Source organism: Pelodiscus sinensis, chromosome 6 (assembly GCF_049634645.1).
Source record: "Pelodiscus sinensis isolate JC-2024 chromosome 6, ASM4963464v1, whole genome shotgun sequence".
In the NCBI taxonomy this organism is placed as follows: domain Eukaryota; kingdom Metazoa; phylum Chordata; order Testudines; family Trionychidae; genus Pelodiscus; species Pelodiscus sinensis.
This window is the reverse complement of record NC_134716.1, coordinates 72,339,217-72,360,381: the sequence shown is the minus strand read 5'-3', so window position 1 is coordinate 72,360,381 and position 21,165 is coordinate 72,339,217. Positions and strand designations below refer to the sequence as shown.

The 21,165-nt window shown below is 45.9% G+C and overlaps 1 protein-coding gene across 3 annotated transcripts in view; it reads right to left on the bottom strand.

Annotated features, from left to right (window-relative positions):
* Nucleotides 1-15,246, bottom strand: part of ARB2A (ARB2 cotranscriptional regulator A) — a 340,644-nt gene extending 325,398 nt beyond the window's left edge. The window contains exon 1 of one of the 3 annotated variants that reach the window (XM_075932154.1): nucleotides 14,710-15,246. The gene's annotated coding sequence lies outside the window, so the exon portion shown is untranslated. The remainder of the gene's footprint in view (nucleotides 1-14,709) is intronic. The other 2 variants (XM_075932155.1, XM_075932153.1) reach the window with 2 other exon arrangements.
* Between the last annotated feature and the right edge of the window lie 5,919 nt (nucleotides 15,247-21,165).

Here is a 21,165-nt window from a genome sequence, read left to right as displayed (position 1 = left end):
AGCCAAGGGGTAGGAATGGTGTCCCTGGCCTCTTGTTTGTCAGAGGCTGGAGATGGATGGCACAAGACAAATTGCTTGATCATTGTCTTTGGTCCACCCACTCCGGGACACTTGGCACTGGCCAGTGTCGGCAGACAGGCTACTGGGCTAGATGGACCTTTGGTCTGACCCAGTATGGCCATTCTTATGTTCTTATATACAACTCCTATTACTAGGAATACGAGTAATTCATGATTCAAAAAAGCAAAACTATCCCCCGTTATATATGTAACATTCATTTCTGGACTTTGATATGCATACTGTTATTATAAAGTATAGATATCAGAAAGACAATATGATACCCTTCCTTCATGTGAAAAGATTTATCTGTACTACATATTTCCAGATATTTGTATTCATTTCAAATCAGAGGATGGCTTTGTGATTAAACATTGAACTGGTTATCTGGTTTCAATTTGCAACTCTGTCCCTGACTTCATGTTTGTCGTTCGTATCTTTAATATCTGTGTCTCAACTCCTCATATGTAAAATGAGGAAAATAATATTTATAATCAGTGTTTGTCAGTGGTTCATATACAATGGGGATGGAGCCATATACAAGCACTTAGATTGATAAACAAAAGATGTTGGTTTTGGCCATTTTCATTCTTTAGCTTTTCCCATCACCCTTTCATATACCTTGAAAAAATTACTATATAAAATTGGCACCTTCTTATTCAGGGCTGTGTGTTTAGCCAAAGACATACTTTCTTATTGTAGTCAAAACAAATGTATTAGTGATACAAAAGGTTAACCAGTTAACTGACTAACCAATGAGGGCTGGAGCAGCCCCCAACCCGCTGCAATAAAGGTGCTGCTTCAGCCCCAAGGGGCCTGCCACGGGCATGGCCTGGGTGCACCGCGGGAAGGGGGGCTGCCCCAGCCTCCCTACCCTGCTTCCCCCCCCCATTTAATTAGTTTAACTGGTTAATCATTTAAATGGGATTTTACATCCCTAAAGTTTATATCATTTTTTATTAGCCCTGCACAACCAAAACAGCTGAAAGAGAAGAGCTATATTTCTAATACACCTGTGCAATTCAACCGAAAACAACATGGTTGCAGAGGTGACAAATCTCTATTAGTAGTGATGTATGAAAGAATCTCATATCCCGAAGTGAACTTGCAGGAATGTCAATTATACACAAAAAACCCATCTGACTTACAAACTGAGCGCAATTGATCAAGGATCACTGAGACAGCAAACATGAAACCCTATGCTGCCAAACTTATCCATTAACTTTTCAGGGTAGAACTACACTTTAAATTACAGAAGGACCATACTCACGTGATTTTTTTTTCCACACAATGCAATTCCAGTCAACCTCATTAAGTATCAAAATTCTAAAATGCTGAAGCCTACCACCTCCTTCAAGACTGCTGGTTATCAAGTCTCCCTTGTCAGAGATCAAAAACAAGCATTCCATAGTTACTCAGAATAGTTATGAAACTCTTAACCCTGTCTTCACATCATCATCTTAGCCTTGAACCAGTAAAATTCATTACATAGGAAAAAATGCAGAAGGTTAATTTCTAGTTCCTGATCTCCTACTTGGAGAGTTGCCATTGAGTTCTCTCAGGAGTGGGGATTAAGGGAGGCAGAAATGGGGTTAACTTCCCTGAGACCCTATGGAATAAGTGTCAAGCGGTTCACCTTCTTAAAGGTATCCTCCTTGTAGTTCAAGGGTGTGCTCCCATCGCTTCATTTCTCTAGATACTGGACAATACTATGCAAGTTAAATGAATACTAAATAGATCCAAATTACCCAACTGAGGCATCTGCCCTGGAGTTGAGAGAGCGAAGTAAGTGGTAGCATGACAGAAACAATCCATCCACTCTCTGTCCCTTCCCAAACCAAAGAACTGTAATCTTATAAAAAGGCTTCCACTGAGTTTGAGAAAAGTAGAGAAAGACATGACAAAGATGCACACCTCCTCCAACCACATTTATTCACAGAATGGAAGGGAATTACCTAGCCTATTCCATTTAAATTCTATTGATTTCATAAAAATGTACTAGTATTGTATTTACTAAATAATTTATTGTACAGTGCAAGTTAAAATAATTAATAAATAGATGGTATTTATGGCCATTCCAAAAAAGAACCAACCAACCAACCTTTCAAGTGATGAAGAAATGTCTTATGTCACCTGGAATCATGCAGCCTTTCTATTCTTAATCATATCTGATCAAGAGAAATGTTTTTTGCCAGAAGAAAGAACTGTTATTTGCTTTCTAAATGGTAATAACCCTAAATTCCATCCTCAGAGTTCAGTGTGGATAATTAGCTTCTGCCTATCTAAATTCTCCCATTTCATATGGATATCAGTCTTCACTTCACCTAGTGCATACTTGCACACTATCATCACAACTGCATTTTATCCAAGTAATAGCTTAATTCCTTTGGAGAGTAAAATATCTGTCACAGAGAAGCATTGTGTCAATTAATAAAGTCCATGGGTTAAAGGCATGATTTAAAGTAATGCATGATAAAGTAACACATTGATATACAAACAAAAGGAAGTATTTCTTCACACAACACACTGTCAGCCTTTGAAACCCTTTGTCAGAGGATTTTGAAGGCCAAGATACTAACAATGTTCAAAAAAGAACTAAATAGATTCATGGAAGATAGGTCCATCAGTGGCTATTAGCCAAATGGGCAGAGATGTTTCCTTAGCTCTGTTTTCCAAAAGCTGGGAATGGGCAACAGTGGATGGATCACTTGATTGCCTGTTTTGTTCATTCCCTCTGAAGTATCTGGCATTTGCCACTGTCACAAAACAGGGTACAAAGCTAGATGGACCGTTGGTCTGAGCCAGCATGGCCGTTCTTATGGCACTACAGAAAAACTATGTCTAAGCTATTATACCACTATCTTCTACAAAGGAAAAATTCAGATCTGTTCAAATGTGTGACTATATCACACACACAGTGACTACATACTCACATACAAGACATAGTACTAAAGGGTATGCATCTAAATATGTTATCCTCAAATGTATGACATCACTTCTGTGAACTGCCCAGGATTCTTTGGAATTGTTCACAAGATCTCGATCTGCAATAAGGGGATGGGATTTGTAGAGCACACCAGTGTGTTGAGTAGGAATGTCGACATATAGTCAACTATACGGTTAACTGATAATCCTAGGCTAGTCAACTACACACTTTTTCTCTTCTCCCCCCTTTCTGCCTCTGTATCAGAGGCAGCAAAAGGGGAGTGGGAGAAGCAGGACTGGTGCTGGAGGGAGCCGGTTTAAAAGCGGCCTCTGCTCCATGGGAGGCAGAGCAGCCTCTGTCCAAGGGAAGATTGGACCCCCACCCGCCACAGACGGGCTGCTGCCGGACCAGCCTGTGTCTGTGGCCAACCCAGGCCACTGCGGACAGAGGCCGCTTTGTAGCAGCCTCTGTCCATAGGGAGCTTAGACCCACCCTGGACTGGGGCTCCTGCCACTCCACTATATTGCCTCTGTATCAGAGGAGCAGCACGGAATGGCAGGCAGCTGGCCTTTCGGGGAGCTGATTTTTAAACTGGCTCCCCTCGTGGACTGGCTTCCACCAGGCACCCCCTGCTGCTGCTTCTGCAGGGTGCTACCCGGGAGTGGGGCCGGAGTGCACTGGCTGCTGGCCCCACTCCCTGGGGCTATAGAATAGTCAAGTAACCAATAAAAATTCATGTGGTTACTTGAGTATTCAATTACCCAATATCTATCATTCCTAGTGTTGAGCTCCAATTCCCTCTGTGTAGAGCTTGCTAGTGCACATTCATGTAAATCAATTTCAAACAGGGCTATTTCAATGTACACCAAGAACTCTTAATGCATGCCAGAAGAATCCATGTAAGATAGTTAGGATGCAACACACTAGTGTTCTCTGTAGCTCACACTCCACTGTCCAGAACAACATTTAGCAAAACCTCATGAATAGACACACAACAACTTGGTCACGTTTAAGAGGCACAAGTCTGACAGAAGCTGAAAATGTGAGAGAGCAAGGGGAAATGACACTGATAGGCACTAACCCACCTACAGAAGAATAAATACTCAACCTGGAAAGTCAAAGAAAAGGAAACTTCAAAAAAGTCAAAAGAGAAATTCCTATGGTGGCTGATAAAGGGACAGATACCGGTCTAAATTAAAATTAAAAGCAAACCAAAACGGATCCCTTTCCCTTCTACCTTTCCCTTTCTTCATTTCTTTACTCGGCTTGTGGCACCAAGTGGCCATCATTGACTTCCTCAAGAAGAAAAGGGTAAGTCAAGAGTATTGGACAATTTCAAGAGAAATGGAGAATTTTAATGTTTATGTAAACATGAATGGAAAGACCACATACTTGATCTGTGAGCAATAGTTTGCAATTGTAAAAGAATATAGTATTCAAGCCATTTGAAAAATATTTTGAATAAGAAACATAACCATCTGTTACTGTAAATGTATAATTATTAGGATCCAAGCGCATTTATGTCTTTTTTAATATTGCAAAATACACACAGAGAACTGTGAAGACACTTAAAAATTAAAATAATCTTAAAGGCCACTACTTTGAGTCTGCTGTACCCAATATTTTGAGTCTTCCCTCTAGGCTTTTTTATTATTATTATTAATTATTATTATTATTATTATTATTATTATTATTATTAAAGGAAATGAAATTTGCAAAAGAAGCTAATTGTTTGGAGTTCAAGTTACTCTCTCCCAGACAATAAATTATACCATTGGTGTAAACTTTTTGTTGATATTGATTAATTTAGAGGTTTTTGCTGTGATCCTCAGTGATAGTAGTCATGAAAAGATGACTCTGCCCACGGCAGGCCCAGGCTCACTGTGGGCAAAGACTGCTCTGCATTCCGCGGATCAGCCTCTGTCTGCAGGGAGTAGATGAGGATGAGCGTGGTCCCAGCTCCGGCAGCAGCCTCTGTTCACAGCCAGACCTGGCTGCTGTGAACAAGCTGCTCCAGCAGCAGCCCCTGTCTGCAAGGGGTCCCAGCTCCCTGCTGGGACCCTCCGCCATCAGTGGCTGCTGGACCTGGTGCAAGCTGGGACTGAGCAAGCCTTGCTCAGTCCTGGCTCAGGCTGGGTCCAGGAGCTACCCTTGCTGCATCTCTGCAGTTGAAATGTAGTAAATGTCAGGTGGCAGGAAGCCCAGCTCCTACAACATTTAAATTGTAGAGCTGCAACAGGGAGGTAACTCCCGGAGTATTCCTCCCTTATCGACAAATTGTGTAGTTAATAGAATTTCTATTTATTGACTTCTTCATATCTCTAACAGAAACCTTTTGAGTTGTGGATTTCAAATGAGTGATCAGTCTTACTGAGTCAGGAGATGTATAGGGCATTGGCAGGAGCTGCATACCTGCTCTTGGGCTCTCTCATACTGTAGACTACATTCCTGGGTAAGAAAAGTAGATAAGAGCTTCGGCAGAACACAGTCCAATGTTTCCTCTAATTTTTTCCACCCATGTGCAGAATAAATTTTATATGCATCACCACCAGAAAGAAGAACCTTGCTGTGGGCGATCTGATAATCAGCTGGGCTGGATTCTCTCCTGCGCAACTGCACGAGTGCACGGCATCCAGGGAACACTGACCCAGTTCCCTTTCTCCAAAAGAGAGCTACTGAATTCTTTTCCATCCCACTCACTCCTGTACTTCGTGATCTGATCTTCAGGTTCTACATGATAGGGAACAAGAGCAAGTCAGCTGGCTTCAGACAAATCTCTTCACCTCTGTCTCATTTCAGCAACTTGGGAGGAGAGGGGGAACACTATAAGAAGTGGGAGAAAAGGAAAATAAAGTGTGTGATGAGTAGGTCTTTCTGAGAGTAATTTACTGTAAAGTCTCTTCCATTCTCTTGCTGAGGGAGCAGGTTGGCACTTTTCTGAAGAGCTATAACTCTTGCATGGAGATCAGGAAGACTAGCTTATCTTAACCTGCACAGTACTTATAGCAAAAGAGCTGCCAAAATGTATTGCCTTAAGAACATGACACCAGTCCTCCAGGATTTGTACTGTCTTTATCGGTATTGGTTTCTCACTTCAGTTCAAGATTTGGTTATAAAGCCCTAAAGTACTGGGAACCTACCTACTTGGGGAACTGTGTCTATGTGCCAGGAGTGGACAAAATCTGGCCTGGCAAACATTAAGATCTGGTCCACCTTGGTACTCTGGGCTGCAAGTGGGACCTTTGGGCAGGCTCCCTCTCTGCTGTGACCCCACAAGCCATCCAAAACAGACAGCTAATGGGGCCAGTGTGTACATCTCTGTGCAGTACACCCCTTGAGAGTGTCTCCACATAGTGCCCCCCAAACCCAGCACAATATTCGCAATTCTGGCCAATGGAAGCTGCATGGGCTGTGTTTGCAGACACAAGCAGGTCCTGGAGCCCCGTATTACCACGGTGTATGCTGTATACATGCTGGCCCCAGAAGCCTGTTCAAGGGTTCCACTTCACTGTTGGCAAGCAACTACCTAGGGTAAGTGCTTCCTGTCCAGCTTTTGTACCTGGTACTCTTTCGCATTACCCCAATTCCTTGTCCTAGGTCACAACTCAAACTCTCTGTGCCCCTCCTGCATACAGGCCCCAGGTCCACTCATCTTTCTTATAACCTTCCCCAGATCAGAATCCTCTACTCCACCTAACCCCTCTCCCAGACCTTACATGCCAATCCTCTACCTAGACCTCCCTCCTATACCCATTTTCCATCCCAGATCCGGCAACTCTTCATTTTGTTAATATCATAGATAAGTGTGGTGTTTGACCACTTATATATTCTTAGAGTGGTTCCCTGTAAAATATTGTGCTTACTCCTATTCTACGCCACATTGTTCCAGGTGAAATTAAAAGTGGGGCTCATGCTGGTTTAAAGCCCCTTGATTTAAAAGGGAGAGAGAGCAGTTGTCATGATTCAGTCCATCTCCATGACTTTGAAATGTACTCCCTCCCATGAATACTCATTTAAGTTGATCTTTAAGTCTAGTTTCCTAGACCTATGGGAAAATGCAAAAAATTCACGTGTGGATGCATACTAGGTCTGCTTATTTTCTTAGTTACTTTCAACTGCGGAGTCCGAGGTTGTGTGTTAAGGATTGCATTTAAAATATTTGTCAAGGGCTTCTAGGCCTTGGGTTGAGTGATGATGTATTGTTTTCAACAAACCAAAATAAATTGTCAGAAGTGAGAGTCATTCTCTTAGCCATCTTGTACCAATTCCATGGAAGGTATTGAAAATTAGCATCTCTACTTTGAATCTGAGGAATATTCCGTGAGGAGCCAGCATAGAGAGTAGGGTATTGAGATGAATTGTTGGTGACTGCTGCTAGAAAGATTTTTATAAGACATTCATTAAGTCTTAGAGTTATTCATTGTAAAGTGGTTTTTTTGGTTGGGTGTTTTCTTTTAATCATATCCTGGGTTGTATATGTTATTGCTTAACACTGGCCATTAAAGTACTCTACTTGCTTTTGAAATGTACAGACAGTCCCCGAGTTACGCGGATCCGACTTATGTCGGATCCACAGTTACGAACGGGGATTTTCTCGCCCCGGAGAACTGGAGCGGCGGGACGCCTGGTCCCGCCGCCAGCCTCCTCCGGGGCGAGAAAAGCTGCTCCCCGTCTCCCTGGTCTGCTGTGGGAGCCAGCAGACCAGGGAGACGCTGAGCAAAGCCACGGAGGACCCGGGGCCGGACCCGCGGCGCTTCCAGCTGATCTGGAAGCGCTGCGGTCCGGCCCGGGTCCTCCGCGGCTTTGCTCAGCGTCTCCCTGGTCTGCAGACCAGGGAGACGCTGAACAAAGCCGTGGAGGACCCGGGCCGTACCGCGGCGCTGATCTGGAAGCGCTGCGGTCCGGCCCAGGTCCTCTGCCGCTTTGCTCCGCGTCTCCCTGGTCTGCTGGGAGGGGGGGGGAGAACCAGCTAGTGCCCCCCCCCAGCAGACCAGGGAGACGTGGAGCAAAGCCCGGAGCCTGTGGTAGAGCAGGTGGGGCGCTGCCAGTTGGTCCCGCAGCACCGCTCCTTGGCGCTACTGGACCGACCCTGCAGCAGCCCAGCTGCTCTGCCCCAGGAGTCCTGATTCAGCCGCTGCTGATCAGTTTCAGCAGCGGCTGAATCAGGACGCCTGGGGCAGAGCAGATGGGGTGCTGCTGGGTTGGTCCAGTAGCGCCGAGGAGCGGCCGCGCTACTGGACCAACCCAGCAGCACCCGAGATGCTCTGCCCCAGGTGTCCCCAAGTCAGCCGCTGCTGAAACTGACCAGCGGCTGACTATAGGAAGCCAGAGGCAGAGTTGCTCTGCCCCGGGGTTCCTGGAATCAACTGCTGATCAGTTTCAGCAGCAGCTGACTTGGGGACGCCTGGGGTTCTTAAGTTGAATCTGTATGCAAGTCGGAACTGGTGTCCAGATTCAGCCGCTGTTGAAACTGATCAGTTTCAGCAGCGGCTGAATCTGGATGCCAGTTCCAACTTGCATACAGATTCAACTTAAGAACAAACCTACAGTCCCTATCTTGTACATAACCCGGGGACTGCCTGTATTGCTGCCCTATGAAATTTGCTTTGTCCTATGGAAAAAAAGACACTATTTTCTGTGTTTTAAAAAATGTAACCTTAAACTGTATCTGTGTTTTGAGAGTCAATTTCATTGGTTTGAATAGAGAAGAATCCCAGATTACATTTTAAAAATGATTATAAGTGGCTATTTTGGATTCAGATGGTTCCCTTTTTTCACTAAACTCTAATATGAAAATCTTTTTCTAATCAAGTAACAGTTAGAAAAAGTCATTACATCTACATTCTTAGTGCAAGTTGTACTGCCCTAACCGGGGCTCTCTGGTCCAGAAACAAAGCCTTGAGCCGACAGCCTGGTGGTATGGGAGTGGGGGAAATGGCTGGCATCTGACAAGTCCAGTCAGGACTAGCAGGCCAGCAGGAGAGGGGAGGAAGGGCTGGCTGGGCCTGAAGTGGTTTGGTAAGGAGGCTGGTGGCAAGGAACTTCCCCTGGTCCTGCAAAATTCCCTTGCTCGGAACCAGTCAGATCTCAAGGATGTCAGACCAAGGAGATCCAACCTGTATATTTTTAAGTGAAAGGTGACAGATTGACAGCCAAGGAAACTATATTATCACACAATAGGTAAGTACTGTCAGTACAAGCTTCTATGTGACACAATGTTCTTGAGAAGTGTCTGTTTATTCCTTGAGTTTTCTGCTAAGTTTACCAGCTAAGTTGCTAGTTAGTGCTAGGGATTTTGTGTAAATGTGTAACTGCTGGATTTTTTTTTTTTAGTAATTACACGTTTACATGCAGGGCGGTGGGGGCCACAGGCTTAAATGCTTGAATACTATATTCTGTGCCCTACAAATTCTCATGTTATTTAGCTTTTAAGAACCAAACAACATAAACAAAACAGAGTGATTGTCCATGAAGCCAAAATAAAATCATCAACAAATGATGAGCCCATCAGCAGAAAACTATACAGAAGCAAAAGTAGCAAAATATAAGGAGAAAGGAGAACTAAAAAATTAATACAACAAATTCAGTCAAGTAGTTACTGACAAACAACAAAAGCAAACAAAAAGTTGTTCAAAACCAAACCCTTGAAGCTCTGTTTCATGATAGTCGGGTTACCTTTTTAAAAAAGGAACAAGGAGCAGCTAATCTGGAAATCATAGCAAAGGGTTCAACAAGGAGCCTATGAATTTCAAATCCACTTCTATTGGGTATTCAACAATGAAAAGCATACTCTGATAAACAAAAAATAATTAAAAACACTACACTTATCTTATATTAAGGCGTGTTACAAAAATATTAAAACCAATAGTAAAAAAAAAAAAAACCAACTTTCACAAGTACTTTGCCTTGAAGTTTCAGTCTAAACATCAAAAGTGAAAGGAAACCAACAGGTAAGCATCAAACCTCCAAGCAAACATTATTCCGAAGGCAAATTAGTCTTAACAAAAATGGCATTAAAAGAGTAGTAAAATACAGAAGGGGTTATAGAGTACAACAAATTCCTGCTCCAGTCTCTACTACAGCATTGTTCCTCTCAGTGGAATGACACCATCTACATCAGTGGTCCCCATCCTTTTGGGGCTGCCCGGCGCCGGGACTACTCATGTGCCTGTCACCCAGGGACGGGGCCACAAATGCACCCAGGGGAGGGGCCATGCATGTGCCTGTGGGCGGGGCCACCCATATGTCGTGCGCCCAGTGGTGGCGCCACCCATGCGCCACACTCCCGGGGCCGGCGCCGACACCGCTCCTGTGCCACGAGCCCAGGGGTGGGGCTGCCCATATGCTGTGCACCAGGGCCGGAACAGCCCATATGCCGCACGTTTGAGGGCGGGGCCACCACTGCCCGTGTGCTGCATGCCAGGGGCCGGCGCCACTCCTGTGCTACGCGCCCAGGGCCGGTGCCACCCCTGTGTCACGCACCCAGGGGCCAGCGCCACCCAAACACCGCGCGCTCGGGGCCGGCGCTGGTCCTGTGCCACACACCCGCAGCCTGGACCACCCCTTGTGTCACGCTCCCAGGGCCGGCACCCCCCATATGCGTTTGCACCGGGCACCCGGGGGCAGGGCCACCCAAACGTTGCGCACCTGGGGGTGGGGCCGCCCATGTGCTGAGCGCCCGGGTCTGACGCTGCCCATACGCTGTGCGCCCTGGCGGCCGGCACCGCCCATGCGCCGTGCACCCGGGGGTGGGGCCGGCCCCGTTCACTCGGCAGGCACACAGAAATGGCCCAGTGGGCGCCATGGTGCCCATAGGCACCGCGGTGGGGACCACCGATCTACATGAGTGGACAATTTTGCTCACTATGTTCAGTTCTTATTCCTTTTCCAGAGACAGTATGCTAATATTTCTTTTGTTGTGAATTTCATAATAATTTAGTCTGACAAAGTTACTTTCACGGAGATACAAGCTCCCCTATTTATTCACAGATAAATTAAGGGCAGTGAGTAACAGCCTTCCCTATACTGATTCATCAACATACCGCTACCTGGACCAAAGGGACCATCGCTAATGTGAAAATACAAATTGGGTGGATGTTGAAAACAGACAGTGGATTCTCTGCTAAGACAGCTACCATCACATGTCAGGACAAGTCAACTAGGAACTGCATTAGGCTGAAATTACTAGCCCTTTTCAGAAAACAAATAGGTATCACAGTTAAAGATGTTTAAATGCGTGTAATTAGGTAAACAAAGAACCGCTGAAAAATTTCAGCAGTTACACTTGGGGTGGCAGAAGGCTCACTCTGAGCCAGTACACACTGTAAGCCGTCTTTTAAACCAGATTCCCATGTGGACTGGTAGCTTTGCATGTAGCCATGAACATTACCCAATGAGCCCAGGCTCATCAGTTAATCGTTTACATAGTTACACTTTCACATTCCTAATAACAGTAATAATTTTTTATTAGCAGGAATGACCAGCAACCTAGAAAAGGCTCTCTTATTATCACTGTCCTAAGCTGTCCAGTTCTCCAAGTATATCATTTGTAATGTTCATCTTATAACCTACATAAAAGTTAACACATAAGATCAAGTCTTGCAAAACTATTTCCCAGTAGCCAGAATCTATTTAGTGAAAGACATTAAATTTTTGCGTTTCTACTAATGAAAGAGAACAAACAGCCTACAAAATTTAAAAAAAAGAAAATGAATCCAATCAGTTGTATTGCCACTCCTACTATGGAGCATCTAAGAATCAAAGCCATGCCTAGTATCAGGAGTTTGATACTACTGTAGCTCTTGTACACAGCTTACCAATAACAGAACAGCAGTTACACTGACGTGATCTCCGTAAGTTTCACACTACTGTTGTTTGCCTTTCAGGAGGCAAGCGAAATAGAAGTACTGCTAGTTTTACTTCTGCTTCTTTCTATGGAGAACAGCAGTTTGAGAGGCAGGGCATGATGTAGAAACTAAGAAGAAAGATTTTTTTAATGAGATGCACACTACAACTGGCTGTTCAAAGAAAGGTTTGTCACTATCATACCCTGCATCAAGCCATTGTACCCATTAACCAGGTTAGTGCAAACCAAACGTATTGATGGTATAGCTTCCTCATTGCTGTTGGTGCTCCTTGTACAATTCCACAGTGTTCCTGCAATCCCTGTGCTTGACTACTTTCTTGTTTTGAGTTACCACAGCGTGTGTGGTTTTATTCCTGTGAATTTTCTATGTAATAAAACTTTCATGTAATTTTACAAAATAAAAAACAGCATGTACACTTCAAAGGCGAAAGCACTGCGGGGAGCACGGGGCTGGCAGGGCAGTCCTCCACTGGTCCCATGCTCTCTGCAGCGTTTCAAAGCAGCAGCGCTGATGTGGAGCCCGGAGTCAGCTGGGAACTCCCTTGCTAACCATGGGCTCCATGCGGCGCTGCAGCTTTAATATACTGCATGCATCCTGGGTCCAGCTAGGAAGTCCCCAGGCTGCATGAAGCATTTCAAAGCAGCAGCACCACATGGAACCCCGGGCCAGCTGACTCCAGGCTCCACAGGGCACCGCCATTTTGAAATGCCGCACGGAGCCCAAGGTCAGCAAGGGTGTTTTGAAACTGCTTTGAAACATTGCAGAAAACACTGGGCCAGTGGGGGGGAGGGGGGGACGACTGTTGCTACACTTGAAAAGCGGAGTCGCCTCTATCGACTAATGAAATAGAAAATGCAAATTGCATCGACTATTCCATTAGTCAATTAACTGAAATTTAACATCACTATCCGGGACATAGAACAATAACCATTAATACTGATGAATATTACTCGAAAGGAAGAAAAATAAATAGCTATTATTATTCATTGGGGAATGGTAGTAGTTGTACTGGAGGAAAGCACAGGTCAATATTTACTGTCAGGGGTCAAAAATTGGCAATAGTTCACCAGGAGCAAGTAATTGCTATTTCTATGATTAAGGAGACCTCATGACTCATATTGCTCAAGGAGAGAAAGATGACAATAATCAGTATTACTCTCAGGTAGAGGTCCTGGAAATTGTGACACTTGTGTTTTCTCTCTGCAGAAGATCCTGACCATTGTGATTCTTACTTCGGGGGAGGAGGGTGAAGAGGGAGGGAGAGCAGGCAGGCTCTGGCACAGTGATTTCAATTCTGTGGGTAAAGAAGGGAGTAGAACCATTTTACTACTCCATGTGCAGAGAAAAGGATCTGCACATCTTTTTCCATGATTAGGGCATGATTTTTTTTTACTCTGGATGGGAAAGAATGGAGAAATCCAGTAACATAAAATGATGGGCCCATAAGACAGTAACAAACAGATTTCTCAGAATCAGAAACTTCGAAAAAGTCTTATGATTGTGAAGGAAATCTGCTAAATATGAACTACAGACAAATCAATGGAAAACTGAAGATGTATCCTCTTTCTGCGTCTGCAAACAGACTAAACAGCTTTGAGAGTTGATAGTTGTCTCCACTCACCTCAAAAGCTTTTAGCTCTTAAAACACACAATTTTTATACCTGTATATCAGTTAAGGTTTAATTTTTTCCCCCCAATAGTGTTAAACCAGTACAACCCTTCAAGTGGATACTGCTATAAAGTTATAAATCCTCCATCCCATACAGGAACAGATGTACCAGTACAAACCACATTTACACTGGTATAACTATCACAACACTCGGGGGAAAACGGTGGCTTTCAATATACTAGTATAGGTAGAGCAATACCACTGCTGTTTGAAGACAAAACCTATATCAAATAACATTCTGAGAACATAATTTTCCAAACTTGAATGGCACAGCTGTTTGATTTGAACAGGCAATTACTTATAGGAGCATCCAAGTAAGAGCAGAAAGAATAAGAGCTGTAGAACTTGTCATCAATTTTTCCTTGCAGAATGAAATTGCTTTAATACAGTGGTACCTTTACTAAAGGCACAATCTTATAAATGCTTAAGAATGTGAGGAGTCCCCTACAAACTAATAGTACTGCTCACATGCATAAGTAGTTGGGAATATCAGCCATCATACATATAGCCACCACACAAGGAGAATATTCTACCCTTAATCTCAGTTCAAAACTGCATCATAAACTCTTAGAAGCAGGGATTAGATCTTTGCTATATGTTAATGCACAAGTCCCTGATCCCTAGGAAATCGCACAAATAATTATTTGCCTCACATCCATTATCAGGGGAAGTCTGATGGCCACATGCAACCCAAAGAGCATATCATTTTACGGGCTTTGGTCTTCTCGTGGAGTAAGTTTAACACGTGGGCGTTCGACCCCGCTCTCCCCAGGTAAAGTTCTGGCTACTGCGACTTCCCCTATCGGTCGCAGGGCTCGGTGACCATGTAAAAATGTAGGGAGGGAAACAGAAATTCGGGCCCTCTTTGATGGAAGAAGGGGGCATCTCTGGTGCCTTGCGTGCCAGGAGACCCGGAGACTGAGCAACGTGCCACTGGTGGAGAGGGTGGCGGGCTAGCTGCGGCCAGCGGGACTTGCTCTTCTCGCTGGTGGGTGGAGGAGACCCCGGCTCCAGTGTGACACTGTCAGCCGCAGGCACCGCTAAAGTGAGGCGAGGGACAGGCTGCGCCAGAGACTCTCTGGTGAGGGGCGACCCTGCCCCTGAACTCTGGCACCCCGGCCGCGCGGGGAGAGGCTGGGCACCGTGCCCCGGGCAGGGAAGCCGCTGTCACTGAGGGGGGAGGTGCCTACCGGTCTGATCGTGGCTCCAGCAGCAGCGCGGGGACGCGGCAAGAGCCCATTCCCCTCGCCCCGCCACGGCGGAGCAGCACGTACCTGGAGCCCCTTCTCCTAGAGGGGCCGGGCGCGGCGCGGCGCGGCGCCGTTACCCGGAGACGCGCCGCCTCGCCAGGCTATTTCCCTCCGCGATTCACGCCGCCGCTACCAATTTCGAGTTCCACTTCCGGGGTCTGTGGATGTGACGTCATCACGCACCCGCGCGGCAGAGAACCCGGAAGCGGCGCTTCTAGCCACTCGCGGCCGGCTCAGGGAAAGAGGGGACGGGGTTTGCCCAACGATTCGGGGAGGGGTGGTGCCTCACTCTTACGCCACAGGAGAGGGGCGGAGCCTTAGGACACGGAGGGCGGGGTCTGCTCGCGGGCTGCGGTTCTTGCCTTTTTCGCACGGTTGAGGCTCCAGGTCCAGGGCGAGACAGCCTGAGAATCCCCGCGGGAGCGCTGCCCAGCGGCGCGTCCCGGAGAACCCGCCCGTCAGGCCTGCGAGCCAGCGCCGTGTTTCCCTTGCAAAAGCCTCAGGAAAGGGGTTTGGCCGCGCTGAGGTGACGAAAAACGGCCTGGGCGGTCCCAGCAGGCCCGCAAGCCTGAGTCTGTTCGGGTCCATTTGAAACTGACCCAGACGAGTGTGTCAGCGTGGCCGTTTCCCCTGCCAGCAGTGCAGCGTGGCCGCGGGGGCGGGCATCCAGGCCTTGCCAGGGAATGGTGCTTCTTGCCCTTGTTTGCATGCTCTGGGGCAGTGTTTCCCAGTTCTGTTTGGCCATGGAGCCCTTTTAAACTAGAAAGAATTTTGTGGAACCGTAATAAGTCTTATATATGGAACTGAAAAAATACACAACAAATAAGTAAGGATAATAAAAAACAAATGTTAAACAAGGTCATGAGATCAACAGTTTAATTGCTTGTACATATTTAAAAACAAAAATCATATTTAATGTGTACAAAAATAAAGCTCAGAACCTAATATGCTTTAAATATTACTTACTATTTTTTAAATCATAAAATGTCATTGGAATGCAATTTTCTTGCAGAACCCTTATTTTCACTTAGCGGAACTCCAAGGTTCTCTGGAATGCCATTTGAGAAATACTGTTCCCAGTGGGATTGAAACAGCTGAGGAGCAACTGAGTTTTCCATCTCCATGAAAGGGCAGGCTCTAGCTATGCCTGTTTGAGGGGTAGTGTGTACACTTGTTTGTCCCATGTTAGAGCATATAAATGAAATGGAAAGGGGGGAAAGGGAGTATAACTACAGAATGAAAATTTTCTACTGTTCCTGTGGTTTCCCCATTAAATCTGTTTAGTGGGTTTCTATGGAAATCATAGAATCATAGAACTGGAAGAGACCTCAGAAGGTCATCAAGTCCAGCCCCCTGCTCTAGGCAGGACCAATCCCAACTGAATCAACCCGGCCAGGGCTTTGTCAAGCCAAGACTTAAACACCTCTAGGGATGGAGACTCCACTACTTCCCTAGGTCACCCATTCCAGTGCTTCACCACACTCCTAGGGCTCGTCTACACTGGCCCCTTTTCCGGAAGGGGCATGTAAATTTCATGAGTCGTAGTAGGGAAATGCGCGGGGGATTTAAATATCCCCCGCGGCATTTAAATAAAAATGTCCGCCGCTTTTTTCCGGCTTTTAAAAAAGCCGGAAAAGAGCGTCTACACTGGCCCCGATCCTCCGGAAAAAGCGCCCTTTTCCGGAGGCTCTTATTCCTACTTTGAAGCTGGAAAAGCCGGAAAAAAGTGGCGGACATTTTTATTTAAATGCCGCGGGGGCTATTTAAATCCCCCGCGCATTTCCCTACTACGACTCATGAAATTTACATGCCCCTTCCGGAAAAGGGGCCAGTGTAGACGTAGCCCTAGTGAAATAGTTTTTCCTAATATCCAACCTGGACCTCTCTCACCACAACTTGAGACCATTGCTCCTTGTTCTGCCATCTGTCACTACTGAGAACAGCTTCTCTCCATCCTCTTTGGAACCTCCCTTCAGGAAGTTGAAGACTGCTATCAAATCCCCCCTCACTCTTCGCTTCTGCAGACTAAACAGACCCAAATCCTTCAGCCTCTCCTAATAAGTCATATGCTCCAGCCCCCTAATCATTTTGGTTACCATCCACTGGACCCTCTCCAATGCGTCCACATCCTTTTTGTAGTGGGGGGCCCAGAACTGGACACAATACTCCAGATGCGGCCTCACCAAAGCCGAATAAAGGGGAATAATCACTTCTCTGGATCTGCTGGCAATTCTCCTCTTAATGCAACCTAATATGCCATTTGCCTTCTTGGCTACAAAGGCACAATGTTGACTCATATCTAGCTTCTCATCTATTATAACCCCCAGGTCCTTTTCTGCAGAACCACTACTTAACCGGTTGGTCCCCAGCTTGTAACTATGCTTGGGATTCTTCCGTCCCAAGTGCAGGACTCTACACTTGTCCTTGTTGAACCTCATCAGATTTCTTGTGGCCCAATCCTCCAATTTGTCTAAGTCATTCTGTACCCTATCTCTGCCCTTAAGCGTATCTACCTCTCCTCCCAGCTTAGTGTCATCCGCAAACTTGCTGAGGGTGCAATCCATCCCCTCATCCAGATCATTAATAAAGATATTGAACAAAACCGGTCCTAGAAACGAACCTTGGGGCACTCCGCTAGAAACCGACCACCATCCTGACATCGAGCCATTGATCACTACCCGCTGGGACTGGCCTTCTAGCCATCTTTCTATCCATCTTACCGCCCATTTATCCAATCCACAATCCCTTAACTTGCTGGCAAGAATATTGTGGGAGACCGTATCAAAAGCCTTGCTAAAGTCAAGGTATATAACATCCACTGACTTCCACCGAGCCAGTTACCTCATCATAGAAGCTAATCAGATTGGTCAGGCACGACTTGCCCTTTGTGAATCCATGCTGACTAGTCCTAATCACTTTTGTCTCATCCAAGTGCCTCAATATGGATTCCTTAAGGATCCCTTCCATGATTTTTCCAGGAACCAAGGTAAGACTGACCGGCATATAGTTCCCTGGATCATCCTTCTTCCCTTTTTTTGAAGATGGCCACTACATTTGCCTTTTTCCAGTCATCCGGGATTTCTCCCGATCTCCATGACTTTTCAAAGATAATAGCCAAAGGCAACACAATGACATTTGCCAACTCCCTCAGTACCCTCGGATGCATTAAGTCTGGACCCATGGATTTATGTACATTTAGCTTTTCTAAATAGTTCCTAACCTGTTCTTTACCCACCCCGGGCTGTCCATCTTCATCCCATCTTGCGTCACTTGGCGCAGAAGTCAAGGAGCCGACCTTGTCCATGAATACAGAGGCAAAGAAAGCATTGAGTACTTCAGCTTTCCCCACATCATCTGTCACTAGGTTACCTCCTTCATCCATTAGGGGCCGCACACCCTCTCTGATCACCTTCTTCTTGTTAACATGCCTGTAGAAACCTTTCTTGTTATCCTTCACATCCTTAGCCAGTCGCAATTCCATTTGCGCTTTCGCCTTCCTGATAACCCCCCGGCATTCTCGAGCTATACCTTTAAACTCCTCCCTGGTCATTTGTCCAAATTTCCACTCTTTGTAAACTTCCTTTTTGTGCTTAAGTTCACCAAGGATTTCCCCGTAAGCCAGTCCGGTCTCCTACCATGTTTGCCTCTCTTGCTACGCGTCGGGATGGTTTCTTTCTGTGCCTTCAATAAGGCTTCTTTAAAATACTGCCAGCTGTCCTGGACTCCTTTCCCCTTCATGTTAACATCCCAGGGGATTCTGCCCATCAGATCTCGGAGGGAGTCAAAATCTGCTTTTTTGAAGTCCAAGGTGTGTATTTTACTACTCTCTTTTCTTCCTTTGGTCAGGATCCTGAAATCTACCATCTCATGATCACTGCTTCCCCGGTTGTCATCCACCTCCACTTCCCCTATTAGTTCCTCCATGTTTGTGAGCAGAAGGTCAAGCTGCGCATGGCCCCTGGTCGGCTCCTTCAGCACCTGTGTCAAGAAGTTATCCCCAACATTCTCCAAAAACTTCCTGGATTGCCTGTGTACTGCTGTATAGGTTTCCCAGCAGATGTCAGGGTGATTAAAGTCCCCCACGAGAACCAGGGCCTGTGACCTGGAAGCTTCGCTCAGTTGTCCGAAGAAAGCCTCATCTACCTCATCCACCTGATTCGGTGGCCTGTAGCAAACACCAACCACAACATCAATGCTGTTGTTTGCTCCTTTAAACTTAACCCATAGACTCTCAACAGGTTTTTCTCCCTCCTTATACTGGAGTTCAGAGCAATCCTAGTGCTCTCTTACATGTAGTGCAACTCCTCCTCCTTTTCTCCCCTGCCTGTTGTTCCTGAACAGTCTATACCCTTCCATGACAGCGCTCCAGTCATGCGAGTCATCCCACCAAGTCTCTGTTATCCCAATTAAATCATATTTCTTGGTCTGGGCCAGGGCCTCCAGTTCTTCCTGTTTGTTGCCCAGGCTTCTCGCATTAATGTACAAACACTTCAGGTAACCAGTTGATCGTCCTATCTTCTCCATTCGAAACATGGGTCCTCCTTTCTTGCCCCTTCCTCTCTGCATTTCTTCCCGGTATCCGACTTTCCCACTCCCCTCAGGGTTTTGGTCACCGTCCCCCAACGAACCTAGTTTAAAGCCTTCCTCACTAGGTTTGCAAGCCTGCCCGCGAAGATGCTCCTTCCTCTCTTCGTTAGGTGGATCCCATCTCTTCCTAACAATCCTTGCGCCCGGAACAGAGTCCCATGGTCGAAGAAACCAAAGCCCTCTCTGCGACACCATCAGCGCAACCACGCATTTACGTCCTCTATTCGACAATCCTTGCCCAGTCCTTTCCCTTCAACAGGGAGGATGGAGGAGAATACCACTTGCGCTCCAAATTCTTGGATCCTACTTCCTAGCGCTACATAATACGCAGTAACACGCTCAAGATCATTCTTGGCTGTATCATTAGTTCCCATGTGGAGAAGCAGGAAGGGGTAGCGATCCAAAGGTTTGATCAGCTTGGTAAGCCTCTCAGTGACATCCTGAATGCGAGCTTCCGGTAAGCAGCACACCTCTTGAGATTCCAGGTCCGAACGGCAGAGGGATGGCTCAGTCCCTCTTAGGAGTGAGTGCCCGACCACCACCACCCGTCGTTTCCTTTTGGGGGTGGTGGCTGTGGAACCCCCATCCGTAGGACTACGCATCCCATGCCTTCCAGTAGATGGTGTTCCCTTCTGGTTTCTTCCTTGTGAGGTCCCTTCCAGAGCTTTCAGCACTGCAGAGCCTGTGGAGAGAGCTTGAAAGCAATTGCTTACCTCTATAGCATCGGGGGATTCCCGTGCTTGCCTTTTTCCCCTTCTAGAAGTTACATGCTGCCAGTTCTCTTTGGCATACTAGATTTCAGTTTGTTTTGATTGATTTTTGTTTATATTTTCTGTTTTACAAGCTGATGGCCAGAGCTTCAAACAGTATGAAGAAGCTTAAGTATAAAACAAAGAAAGGATATTTGGTGTGATAGAAGACTTCTCTTTTTTTTTTTTTTTTTTTTTTTTGACATTCCCCTCAAAATTAAAACTTTTATCTCCTCCAGCTGACTCACAAGAGGTGGGCAGGACAATCTTATCAAGTAAAATGGCTATTAAAATCACACAAGATGACTCTTACAAGTTGTAGTTAAATCTTCTATAGTGGTAGAACACTATAATCCTTCTTGCAGAGAATGTGCATTTGTGCGTTGTGTGGGATCATTCTAGGTACTAAGCACCCTCAGTTTCCAAGGAAGTTAATTTGCTGTTGAGAACACCTCACGTTGGTGGTTAGTACTTTGTACCAACAAGCCCTTAGTCTTTAAGTATACAAACATCAAGCACTTTATTTTATATGGGCCTGAATCCTATTCACATTATAGTGTTTATACTATTCCAGCAGGGCAAAAGGGCTTTCAAATGAGTGAACAGTGTAACCTAATTTTTGGCCTCTTTAGACTTTCAGGGAAGTGCAGAGAGGTCTTAGTCCAAATGAGAATCAGACCCCTGAATTTATTAGACTTCTACACAGTGCCCTAGTACATATTTTAAGTGACGAGTTGTGGAAGAGTACTAGGGATGTCATAGTGTAGACAACTACACAATTAACTGATAAACCTGGGCTAATCTGTTAATCCTGTTGTCCACATACATTCCCCCCTTTCTGCCTCAGTATCAGCAACATGGAGGGAGGCTGCTATTAAACTGCTACCATCCAATGTTGCTGCCTCTGTATCAGAGACAGCAACAAGGGGTGGCAGGCAGCCAGTCTGTGTGGGAAGCTGATTTTTAAACTGGCTCCCTTCACAGACCAGCTCCAGCCTGCCACCTCACGCTGCTGACACCTCTGATATAGCGGCAGCAGTGCGGGGTGGCAGGAGGCTCG